The 13,324-nt window shown below is 35.3% G+C and overlaps 2 long non-coding RNA genes across 2 annotated transcripts; both read right to left on the minus strand.

Annotated features, from left to right (window-relative positions):
• Positions 1 to 1,024: 1,024 nt before the first annotated feature.
• LOC145992730 (uncharacterized) lies at positions 1,025 to 4,422 on the minus strand. Its single transcript, XR_014442202.1, has 3 exons — positions 4,359 to 4,422; positions 2,064 to 2,249; positions 1,025 to 1,089 (listed from the first exon to the last, which is right to left on the minus strand). It is a non-coding gene; the product is annotated as an uncharacterized LOC145992730 (long non-coding RNA).
• Positions 4,423 to 8,497: 4,075 nt separating this feature from the next.
• On the minus strand, positions 8,498 to 9,874 carry LOC145992470 (uncharacterized). The gene is made up of 2 exons (XR_014442165.1): positions 9,686 to 9,874; positions 8,498 to 8,593 (listed from the first exon to the last, which is right to left on the minus strand). It is a non-coding gene; the product is annotated as an uncharacterized LOC145992470 (long non-coding RNA).
• Positions 9,875 to 13,324: the final 3,450 nt, after the last annotated feature.

Genomic DNA, 13,324 nt, shown 5'->3' on the forward strand with positions numbered 1-13,324 from the left:
ACCAATTACGAGATGTAACCATTTCACGTAATTTTTAAGCAAAAAGAAGTTCCCCAACTATATTCTTGCATTCCGCTTAAAACATCTGCACTCCTGCTTGCCTCCGTGATGGAGTGGTTAGCATATAGCGCGCTACGACTCCAGGTTTTGAATTCCGGCCAGAGCGTGGGTGTTCGTCGTGACAATCTCTTCATCAATTTCAACATATCATCATTCATCGTCATCTTCGCGATTAGCCACAAGTGACAGAAAAGCTAAGCAAAATGTATCAAATTAATTAATATATCAATGAAAACTCCTGTTCCTTTGCAATCATACGGGCTCAACATATGTTCACAAATCAGCTAGAACATTGATTGATGGAATTTGAAATTATCTAAAACAATGCACAAAATCAATCAGTGGTACACGCAGACTTCGTAAGGGGAACGTGATATTTTGGAACAGGACTTCATGTGTTTATTTAATTTATTTTGGGAAAGTTAAACCAAAATAGGGATTATACTTCTATCCTCGTTGGCACGTCACTGCACGCATAAATAATAGAGTCGATTACATAATGTAGAAATAGTGTGAGAGGATTCATGAGGCGTAATTAATTTTGTTTTCGTTAATGACAAAACTATCCAAATTACACCCCATTTGAAATTATCATAAAATTATACTATTTCCTCGATGAATAAAATAACATTAAATACATCTTTAAAAAAACAAGTAAAACAGAAATATTTTTTCAGCTGACTTTCACCACACGACATTGGATATTTTGTTTTTCTTCAAGCTAGTGAAAGCTTGGTATTCGGATGTTGAACCTTTGTCTGCTTTAGCAGAAAAACAGCAATAAATTAACCTTGAAACTGACGATAGGGTTTTATGACTGAAAACTACTGCGAAAATGTACGAGATATAATCCTCCATTTAAAGAATGGATGTTCTTTGAAGAATAACATTGTGAGAAATGTGTTAAGATATTTATGTCAACAGCAAGTACAGAGTATGGAATCAATAGTACTTACCAATTAGTTGTGATTGTTCCGCTTCTACTTTGCAGCATTTTGATTTTGTCGTCCCTGGATGACTGAGTTGCCTCTGAAAGTTACAAGGTAAACACAAATAAACCCAATGCTGAGATATTATTAATTAATAATTTAAAAGCAATGCAACTGGAATCATTAACAGTGTGATAGAAGTAAAAACCTCAGACTGTCAAGAAGCAAGCAAGCATTGTGAACTTTTCTGGCATGGGTCAATCTACACGTTGCATAAAAAAATATATAGAATCGATTAAAAGTGCTCTCCGAAAGTCTTTTCATATCCAGAATATCTATTCGAGCTACGTACATAACTTCGTATAAGAACAAACGGGTCGTTATTAACAACATGTAAAGATTATAAAAACAATCATTTTCTAAATTCTACAGTCAGCAAATATAATGATTTTCACCGATCCTAAAGATCAATTGTATTTTAATGTTTTCATCAGGTACATTTTAATGTATATTTTAATGTACTTTTAAATGTGTTTAGTATTTATCTTTTATATTTACATTTTTGTCATCAAATCTTGTATAATAAATTTGTCTCTTATATATTTTTAAATGTATATGTGTGCTGCTTCACTAAGGCTCGTCAGTTGTTTTTCAGTAGGATAATATCAGCATAAATAAATAAATATACCTTTCAATACACTTGTGAGATTTTACTGACTTTGAACGAGAGCAAAATGGAACAATCTTGTCTAAACATTTCTTCAAGTTTGAAAGGCTTTTATTTCTTGCTTTAATTTTGTTTCGTTACAAAACTGATAACCATGCAGTAATTAAAGCCTACAACTAGAGGCCCGCTAAGTAATTCGATACTTTAAAGATCGTCTTGATACAATCTGTAGATTTATCTGAACCAATATTGAAATGAGCTTTTAAATTCTTCATTTGTTTTGTCAACAGTGTTTCTTTGCACTCACAGATATTGACCAGAGGCATAACATTTTTCGTTGGTGTCACATTTGGAATAATAAGCGAAATTTTGTACAGGTATGTAAAATAATGAAAAGGGATTCTCACCTACTGCTTTTACAGTCTTCCTCTTGGCAGATGCTGTTGCCTGAATAGTCGTCCTCTGTCCCATTGGCTCTTCGGAAGACGCGAAGGCCTTGGTGTTCAGTCTGTCGGTTTAACTTGACTATCATCAGGCAATCTGGGCTTGGTGGCGTCCTTTCACTTCCCAAAGTTGTATGTTGAGACACTTTTCTGAGAAAGAAAAATCTATTCTTTGTACTATTCAATTCTAACAGAAACTTTCCGTACAATAACTAACGGTGAACCAAATGTGCAAAATGTAAGGTCCCTTGGGGTAATAACGCCAAGTTCTCGTAAAGAGCGTATTTTTGAAGAAATCAGAGAGATGACATATGCAGTACCTTGATTAAAGGTTCTGAAGTCAAGAAAGCAAGTAACCGTTCTGGAATATTCTCTGTGGCACCAGTATTTCTCTATGTTGTGCAAAAGGCGGTTGATTTCCTGCCTGTTGTAAAACAAACAAGGTAAGTCTGTTGCATGCGAGACTGTATTTTAAATTTCTGTCAATTACACTGCACATGTATTACTAGTATATTTAATGTATTATCGTTATGTACTAAGTGATCGGGAATGTGTTCAAGAACGAGCTCGTAATGGACATAGAACGTGTAATAAGTGAGCCGGTGGAATAGCGCCACGCTCTGTTTATGAAATCAGGAACCTGCGATCAGCGTTGTTTTGTTATTTTAGATATCAGTGATATACAAAAATAAAATTTACATACTGCATGTCCGAAAAGGTGATGGAAGCTATCGATAGTTTTGGCACAATTCTAACGACTGATATCTTCCTAAAAAGGAAGAAGGGATTGGAAGTGCGTCTTCATCAACTTCTACTGGAAGCTACTCAAAATCAACAGAACCCAAGAGAAGAAAAACAGTTCATAATAAAAACTAAGAAATATCGTCGAAGGAAACTGGTGGGGGCACCATCATCGTTGTGACCCTAGAGAATTTTGTTCATTTTCTTGTCCTAAACTTTACATTGGAGCACGATGGAGTGGCTATGCAAATATTACTTTTACCGAATGTAAAAGTAAAATGCAAAAATCGATAATAAAAATGTGTTTACTAAACCTTCCTGATCATGTAGCAAGTCACAAGCTTCTGAAAATTACATTTTCGTGAACCTAAGAAATAATATATTAAAGTGCAACGACAGGGTGGCCCGAACAGACCAAATATGGTATGTTTGTGCACAAAGAGCACTAAACTTGGCTAATTTTGGGTCGTTCCTAGCTGCCATGGGTTCGACATTACACAAATTTATATTTTACACTTGGCTTTATGTTTTCTCTGGTCGCGAGTATGTGTAATTCAACGGCGGGTGTAGGAATCGGAGAAACTCACCAAAAAATCCAGAAAAGAAATTATGTGAGTATGCGCATGATATTTATTATTATATAATTACACCATCCGATATTTTAATGTTAACGTATGCTTTCCTTTCATACAGTAGACATTTTCCCCTTGCACTTCCTTTCTCTATTTTTTGTTGTTACAATACTTTCAAAATTATAATTCCTGTAAATATAAAAGCCCTAGGGGCTGGTAGACGTGAAACAGAAGATAATATTGTTTTGTAATAACTACTCTTTTCGATAAATGTGCTACATATAAAGTAGAGCATCATATTTACTACTAGAAGTGTCAATTATAACAACAAATAAGAAAACAAATGTGCAGTCGTGCGGAATTATTATGTACAGTATTATTCTTTAGCAAAAAAAAAAAATATTGTGAAAGCTACAAGTAACATAACCAAATACTGTGCACATTTGAAGTTTCTTTTTAGTTCAGATATCTTTTTCTATTGTTAACGATCAATCGTTTTTATAATCATAGTATTACAGCACTGAAAAATCATCTATCGTATTTTGGCATAATTTCTGAGGATAAGATCAAATTAAACTTGCAATTTATCCCCGTGTACTTAAATGGGAGAACAGTTGTCCGTCTGAAGTGAAAGGACAAAACGATCGTGTCGCCACCTAGAATTAGCTTTCGTTGAGCAGCACAATTAACCACACATAAACACGATCATTTGGAATTTCCCGAATGCTCGGGATCCCGAAAAGTGGGAAAGTGATTTCTGTAAGTCGGGCTCGAAACTCGATTCTTTCCGTATTTCAGAACTTATTTGTCCGGATTCAGAATACACTTACTAGATAAGATTCATTTTGTGTTCCTGTACACAAATTTATGATGAATACTAGGAGTTCTTAAGATTTAAATGGCCGAAAAATGTATATTTATATTATTAAAAATATATCTTCCTTACCTTTTTGTTCTTTTAATTGAATTTTGGTCTCTTATTAGTTTCTTATGTCACATTTGCATTGGCTTTCATTCTAAAATAAATCTATGGGAACATATAAGTATTATTGAGCTAAAATATTGTTGCAGCCAGCAATGCAATTTGCTCTATTTCAGGCGGTGCTCGTTGCTATGTGCAGTACGTATGCGCAGTCGTCCGTGGATGCATTACGTCATGTGGGAGGATCGGGTTTGTGCGGGGCACATTCAGCTGCTAACGCGTCACGAAAATCGAAACAAGCAAGTTGTTGATTTTGTAGCGTTCGATTTATTTTTATTGTATTTTTGTACTTGTAGTCTGCAATCATGTCTAATTGTGCAATAGCAAGCTATGAAAACTATAACCAGAAAACTAAAGGAACTTACATAAAATATCATAGATTTCCAGCCGATAATTGCGTAAGTAAACAATGGATTCATGCTTGTAGACGAAATGTAAAAGATGCAAGTGTGCAGTGCCAATTATTGTGAAGCAGACTATGTGCGAGATCCAAAAGCAGAACTTCTGTATTTTCCACCAAAGAACGTGCTGAAGTTAACTGCAGTGCCATCGCTAAAATTAAACCCAATTACTTTAGTACCAAATAATCGAGGAAATAGTGTAGTTCTCCTAAACACTTATCTTCACAATGTGATTCGCTTGTAGGACGTGGTGATAAGGTTTGCAGAGATATACGCTACGAAAGACATGCAATATGGAATCGTGCCCTAAACAAGCTAAAGACTATGCTGCCAAAAAAGAGAAAAATATATAGACGTAGGTATACACACAAACTGCAAGCAATGTTTTGTTGTTGGAAAACATATTCGATCGTTTACAAAGGAGAAACACACGTCTGCATAATTAAGCAAATACATTTAAAATTACAAACAACCTCTTTCAACCTGCTTTAACCAAATAAGAAAGTTCAAAATCTAGAACGTAACCTTACCGACAGTACTACAAGTCACCAATATCTTGAAAATGTGTTCAACTAGGGCGAAGTACGTAGTGAACCTAACTGATTTGTTATGTAGATTTCATGTATGTCGGATTTGTAATTATTAACAAATTCATTTATTTAGCACAAACTGATGTTAATTGTGATTTGTATGTTCACATTATTGTGAAAAACTTTGTCGAAACTGTGCATTTCGAAGTGTAAAGATCGCGTATTGACTTTCACGCTGTTGGAAATGAAACTCACTTATTACGTACCATACCCTGTTCGATTAAGAAATATTGACCCTGGCAGACCTTGTCAGCTCCTTGCTTCTCCGATGATTCCAGATTAAAAGACCTCGTGTCGCTCTCATGCGCACCTATTTAAACCCTCGCTTGGCCTCTCGTCACCTCTTGCCAAAGGCCAGTGTTCTTACCATTTCCTGTAGAAAGCTTATCCTACACATTTCTGTTACATAGTGTTGTATACACGAAGGTAAGCATTATATGAGTGAATATTACACTCATCAATGAAATTTTTGCTGTTCAATTTTGGTATTTCACAAATACATTGTGGATAATTTTGTACCCTTGTACTCAATATAAACCAATGGATGCTACATTATTTCTTTGCAGTATGTTTCTGTCAAAAAGAGCAAGATTAGTGCAATGCAAGTTACTAAAAGTACAAATGTGTGTCGCACATCAGCCTTGGTTTTCTGGTTATACAACTCAAACGCACATGGAAATCTGCGGACCAAGTCCTTTAACGAATAATGAATGATTCGTACACTTGCACGGTCAATCATTGTAAGTTCATGTAACTTTTCTCCTTTATTGTTTAATTATACTAAGAACTATTTTTATCGATATTCTCAAACCGTTTCATTTTCCGTGTTATCGTAAATCTATTTCTATAGGCTTGAATTAGTAGGTTAAGACATTTAAGTTTGATAGCACCCATCAAGTATTTCGAGTAGGTTAAGTTAGTTAAATTAGTACTTGTTAACTTTGGCTCGTCTTCTGCACGCGTGTGTATGCAAAGTTCTTAATACGAAACAAATACTTTTTACAACTGTGACAAAAGATTGGATTTTAAGTTTATCAGTATTATTTAAGTACTTTCTGATGTTATGTAAAATTTGAAATGTTCGTGGAAGTGATGGCAACGTTCTGAATGAATAAGAAGGAACGATTCAGTCAGAAAACTAAATATTACGCTTTTGTAATGCATTGTATTAAATGTTGTAAACAAATTATACAGAACTACTATCGGATTAAAAATTACGGATACTCAAGTTTGGACTCCAATTAACAGTTAACCAGTAGAACCACATAAGAATTTTGGCTCTAAGTTTACCCTTACACCCCAAAATACAAACTTATATTCGTCCAGGTGGAAATATGTGGATAAGCCTCTGCCTTGCTTTTATAAGTTTCGTCTCCAGTTGTATGCCTCTCATTCTCGATTATGTCTTGAAATATAAACAACTGTCTCGTTGTCATCTCCAGCCTTGTTCTGTTTGACCCTTCATTTTGACGATACGAACCCTCGAAAAACGAAACTTTATGCTGAATATTAGGATCCACGTATTACAGGCTGACAATTGCCACGAATGGATTGACTTTGTAACTGCTATAAACAAAATATGAATTATCTCTAAATGAACAATAGAGATCGGCTTCGTATGTTTGACTAACTCACATAGTAAAGTAAATTGGATTTAGGTAAATTTTTCAATTCTGAAACGAGACCGAGAGTCCAGGAAACTAAAATTTTGTTCTCGCCTCGACTTTTTTACGAGGATGTATCGGTCTCGTCTCGTCTCGCCTCGGTTTCAACACCAACATCAATATATTTTTATTTGTTTGAAGGGAATGAGAGAAATGCGAATTAGAATAGCGATTGATTACATGGTACTTTTACGTACCCAATCTGTCAATCTGGAAAGAAAAGAATTCAATGTTAAAGTTTAGCACCTTCCATATGGGGGGGGGGGCGATTTTTTTTTAAAGGAGCACAATTAAATGATCAAATTTACTCTGTAGTCTCATTTTGTTCGGCAATAGTATCTCAAAAAGAAGAGGCTCTGTCCCTCGTAAGCCCCATTTGATCACGCCCCTGGCATAGCGGTGATGCTCATTCCGTAGAAAAGCATCAAATATTATTAAGAAAAAACTAGAGAAAAATTTACAGAATAGCTATCTCGGAGACAATGTTAGGGTCACCTTGGCTTCTATTTAGTAACATTTACAGACTGTAAAATAGGATATTGTATCTTGTATCACGTTTAGAAGTTTTGAATCTAATGAATGATCTAATGAATTAGAACTAATGTTACGCTGGCGGTTATTTTGGATACAGATGATGCTTCGATACCCTCAGGACATAATAACGTATTGATTCACTTCAATAATTCTACACAGGAAATAAGTTATTAGGATGCATAGTGGCATATGGTGTACAAGGAAAATAAAATGCTCGTTCGCACATATTCACACAAAAATGAAGAGGATGATAGTAGTAAGGAAGATGCTTAAAAGTACTATATAAAGGGGCGAACTGATACATTTAACTGACATACTTCTCCTTGGTAACGATTCAAACTGCACAGATATATGTCACTTTTCCACATGATTGAATCAAAAGTTTTAGCCGATTCGGTGGCCAGGTGCGTTGAAGTGGACAACTATCGATCTCACCACTGAAGTTCCTGGGTTCGAGTCCTGCCTAGGCATGGGCGTTCTTCGAAAATATCCCTTTATTGGTTTCATCTGATCATGATTATCCTCTTGATCTTAATTATACAAAAGCGGACTAAACGAAGTACAAACACACCAAAAGGTGTGATCTCACCATAGCATTAACTGAAAATAGCTACAGTTTGAGTTGTGCCACCTTTCTAAGTGATGTTCTATTATAGAACTTTTATGATATTTTATCAATTGTGCAAGTAGAAAGTTTCTGTTATTCTTTATTATTGTATCTTATTCGAAGTAATAATGATCATAAGACATTAAATTGCTTATTTTATATGATAAAATACGACATACTTGCGTCAGAATCAACACACCTCAACCGAAACAAATGCTATCTATATATGTACATACTCCTTATCCTAGAAGTTAAACACGAGTATTAATGATACACGCTGTAAGTTTTTAGATTTAGAATGTTTATTGTGACTGCATACATCAGCATCTATCGAGGCTTCAATTGTTCACTTGGACTGTAGTACACTGCTGTTTTCTACACCTGCAGAGGTTCTATCTTGACCCTGAAATAAATAAATATAAAACTTAGTAAGGAATGCAAGCAAAAAGAAGTACGTTCACTATGGTTCGACTTCGAATAATTATGACCTAAAACCTTTATGATGTATTCCCTAAAACGTACGAAACATGATCCAATATCTCAAAATATAAACTAACAATACTGCTAAGAAATAATAACAAGGTAGATATTAATTTTATTAAGCATTTCCCAAAGTCGTTATTTTCTTTTGCAGTAGAATGTCCAACAAATACTTTGTTGACTTTACATCAATATTATCAGAATTGTAATATTTTAAGGGTGGAAAAAGAGAAACTGCAAATATGTTATTTAATTTATAAAAAAAAATAATTACATGTCAAAAAGTCATACCTTAACTTTAGACTTCATTTTATAGGTTGTGCTCGAAGATTACATTTATTTTCAATTTAAAGCCTGTACAAGCTTTATTTTATTTATTTATTTATTTTTATGCTTATGCTTCTTATGCCACATTTTGGACAAAATATGAACTGAAGCTAAAATATGGTTTCAAAAACTATTGCATTTAATACAAAGGACCAAAATAATCACTTAGACATGGGGAAGCAGGACAAGCTAGAAATGTGATGTCCTAAAAATCTGAACATTAGTAACGCTCTTCTAGTGGTCGATGGCAAAAATTATGATAAGAACTATTGCGCAAAGAAATATCTTCCACTAACTAAACTTTGTCAAGAGAGAAAATATCACCACATTTTGAGAAATCGGTGTAGGGCCTATGATCTACAAGGCGCAAAAGTTATAAGAATCTTCGTGAGGCTTCACATTTTTTAAAGGAAAATTTAGAAAATTAACATTTAAGCACTTATTGTTTTATGCTATACATATAGTAGCATTTCTCTCTCTCTCTCTCTCTCTCTCTCTCTCTCTCTCTCTCTCTCTCTCTCTCTCTCTCCCTCTCTCTCACGCGCGCGTGTGTGTGCGTGTTTGTTTCTGTGTGTGCTGGTACGTTTGTAATTTTAATGAAATGTCTTATCTTTCTACCTTCTAAATGTTGTACCCTTTTCAAGTTATACGCACTTCATACTCTACTACACAAAATATCAACACTTACTTGTACATGCTGCATCCTTGAACTGGACTTCAAAATAATTTGTTGCAGATTCTTGCCTTTCCCTTTTCTTCCTTTCACGCTGCCTCGAACTGGAGTTCCACTCTGTGATAGGTTCTCAACTTTAGATGCTTCGGTGAGTTTTTCACTCACCAGTGGCCCACCTCCCTCCCTGGGCCCTGAGAGCTTCATGCACCCTTTAAGGCCCAACTTGGCTCTTTGGGCCCTCTTTAACCCTTTCAGGGCTCCTTAGGGTCCCTTTGAGGACCCCCTGGAACCCCCTTCAGACCCCATTTTCCCTCTAGGGGGAAAACCAACACTGCGGAGGAGATCCTGGACAATGGGGGAGCCCAGGCCGGAGGGGGACGTGAGGTACCTCCATGCCTTCCGCCCTCCTTCCCACCGAATCCCCCCTCCCCGTGGGAATGAGCCCCCCAGCGTTCCCGGACGCCGTAGTGATGGTGCAGCAGAAGAAGGTCTAGGGATCAACCCTCCGTAGTAAGTGCCGAAAGGGACGAGAGAGGCCCACGCACACACACATGCACACACACACACTCACACACATACAAACACACACACACACAAAGAAAAAAGAAAGCTATAAGGTAGTAACTAAGAACTAAGAGGGAATTGGAGGGTGAACTACCTTATGGTGAGTCCAGCCGCCATACAGCAGCCGGATGTCACCGTTACTAACTATTGGGTCTCCAGCTGCTCGAACGGCCGGGGACCACCACTAAGTCACTACCGTGACACCAGCCGCCATACAGCAGCCGGATGTCACTCTTACTAACTATTGGGTCTCCAGCCGCTCAAACGGCCGGAGACCACCACTTAGTAACTATGGTGACACCAGCCGCCATACAGCAGCCGGATGTCACCCTTAATATCTATTGTGGTCTCTAGCCGCTCGAACGGCCGGAAACCACCCTTAACCACTACGGTGACACTAGCCGCCATACAGCAGCCGGATGTCACCCTTACTAACTATTGGGTCTCCAGCCGCTCGAACGGCCGGAGACCACCCCTACTCACTAAACATGAATAAATACCCACATGCTACCTCAGAAATAGCGGTAGCACAGAAACTCTCTGGTGTGTGGCGATTGTTTTATTGTAAGATACTGTTTAGGCTCAGCCTCTTTGCCATTCCCACTTGCCTCTTGTTGCGGGTGCTTATCTTTAACCAAGATGAGGTTCTGAAGAGGATCAAAGCTGAGGGCATGGACGCCTTCAGGATTGGGAATCCCTAAGCAGACTTTGGATTGACGTTAGCATTATGCTGACTAAGTTAATGGCAGAGCACGGTATCAAGCATATCAGCTTATTTAACACATTTCTGGTTCTTTTACTAGTGAGAAACTATAATTTAATAGTTCTGATTATACTCAATGTTTTAAATCATGATTGCCCTTTTTACATAAAGTTAATATTTGCACAGAATATAGAATTATTTTGTACTTTGTTGTAACATGAAATGGAAGATATATAAGACATTCCAATTTAGTTAAATAACACAATTATTATTCTTTACATATTCTTAGAGTTACTTATTTTTCCCGTTCATGTCCTATTTTTTATCTTTATGACCGGCATCCAACAAGATTTTGAATAAAAAACTTAAATGTCCCAATTTTGGGGTTTGTACCGATGGAATCAATCACAGAGCTTTGAAGGTATTTCTCATTCCGTTCCAACGTTTTCATTGTAAAGCAGGAAACATACAGAACAAAGTTATGGAATTAAAAATCACCCCAAATGAAACTTCTTGAATCATTTCAATTTATATCAATAGCGTATGTTTCATATTATTTCAAGTTATGCTAATTGCTGAATATTCGTTTAACAATCCAGGTTATAGTGCAAATGTTGATAGATTATTTTCACTAATGTCAGTACAATGGACTGATGCGAGAATTACATTTCTCTAATGTTTGTAAAAGATCTGATAATGATTCAGTATAATTGCAAAAACATTTTGACCAATGATAAAAGTTGACTGTTCAAAGTTCGCATATTTTGACTAAACTTGAAATGTTGAAAAAAGAATGACTCTTCTGAGGAGTACGACTTAAAACACATGTAGTAAGAAGTGTATTGTTTGGTGTTAATTACAAGTTGGGAATTTTGTATTTAATAAATAGCTAGAAAATCATATTTCTTAAAGTTTAAAATGTGTCAAGTTTATATTATTTGCTAACATGCTTTAGTAATTTGTATTATTTAATGCGAATGATATGTGTCCTACATTATGACAAAGTCCTTGAATTTGGGACAGCATGCCCTACGTTTCCCTTTGAGTGATCTGGTAACCTTATTTATTCTGACAAGGATATGCTAATGCTCTGTGCTGTAACACGGTGTATTTTCATAACATTATATTTATATCTTATCGCTCCACTTCTGTTTCACTTGTCGCGGTTAACAAAAAGCGGAGACCCTGTAGGCGTCCATCCCAGAGCCCCACGATGACATCGAAAAGTAGCAAATCGAGAAAAGAGAAATTGATAAACTGGTAATAATGATGATGACGTAAATGCCGATAGAATGGACGATACATCACAAACTTCTTGATTGATTTTAGTCCTAACATAATTTTTAACCTATGTAAATTAATATAAACTTCATCTATATATTCTTGTACATGTGCGACAAGAAAACTCTTTCTACTCCAATCTGAAACTTTTTCCTTTATTAGTTGTAAAAGTATATTCTAAACCTAACATTAGCTGTGTGTTTTTCCTGCTAAATCTTAATAATAATTATGTATAAATCCTATCATAATTTTCTTTCAGGTTGTCGTGCTTAATCTTGATATCTCCTACGTTTGATTTCATGATATAGTAATAATTATGTATAAACCCTACCCTAATTTTCATTCAGGTTGTCATTCGTGCATAATCTTGATGTCTCCTTTGTTTGATTTTATGATATAGTAATAATTATATATAAATTCTATTCTAATATTCTTTCAGGTTGTCGTGTTTAATCTTGATGTCTCCTTTGTTTGATTTCATTATATAGTAATAATTATATATAAATTCTATTCTAATATTCTTTCAGGTTGTCGTGTTTAATCTTGATGTCTCCTTTGTTTGATTTTACGATATAGTAATAATTATATATATAAATTCTATTCTAATAGTCTTTCAGGTTGTCGTGCTTAATCTTGATGTCTCCTTTGTTTTATTTCATTATATAGTAATAATTATATATAAATCTTACTCTAATTTTCTTTCAGGTTGTCGTGCTTAATCTTGATGTCTCCTTTGTTTGATTTCATTATATAGTAATAATTATATATAAATCCTATTCTAATTTTCTTTCAGGTTGTCATTCGTGCATAATCTTGATGTCCCTTTGTTTGATTTTATGATATAGTAATAATTATATATAAATCCTATTCTAATTTTCTTTCAGGTTGTCATTCGTGCATAATCTTGATGTCTCCTTTGTTTGATTTTATGATATAGTAATAATTATATATAAATTCTATTCTAATATTCTTTCAGGTTGTCGTGTTTAATCTTGATGTCTCCTTTGTTTGATTTCATTATATAGTAATAATTATGTATAAACCCTATCCTAATTTTCATTCAGGTTGTCGTGCTTAATCTTGATGTCTCCTTTGTTTGATTTCAT

This window comes from Lepisma saccharinum, chromosome 9 (assembly GCF_977018435.1).
Source record: "Lepisma saccharinum chromosome 9, izLepSacc3.1, whole genome shotgun sequence".
Lineage (NCBI taxonomy): Eukaryota > Metazoa > Arthropoda > Insecta > Zygentoma > Lepismatidae > Lepisma > Lepisma saccharinum.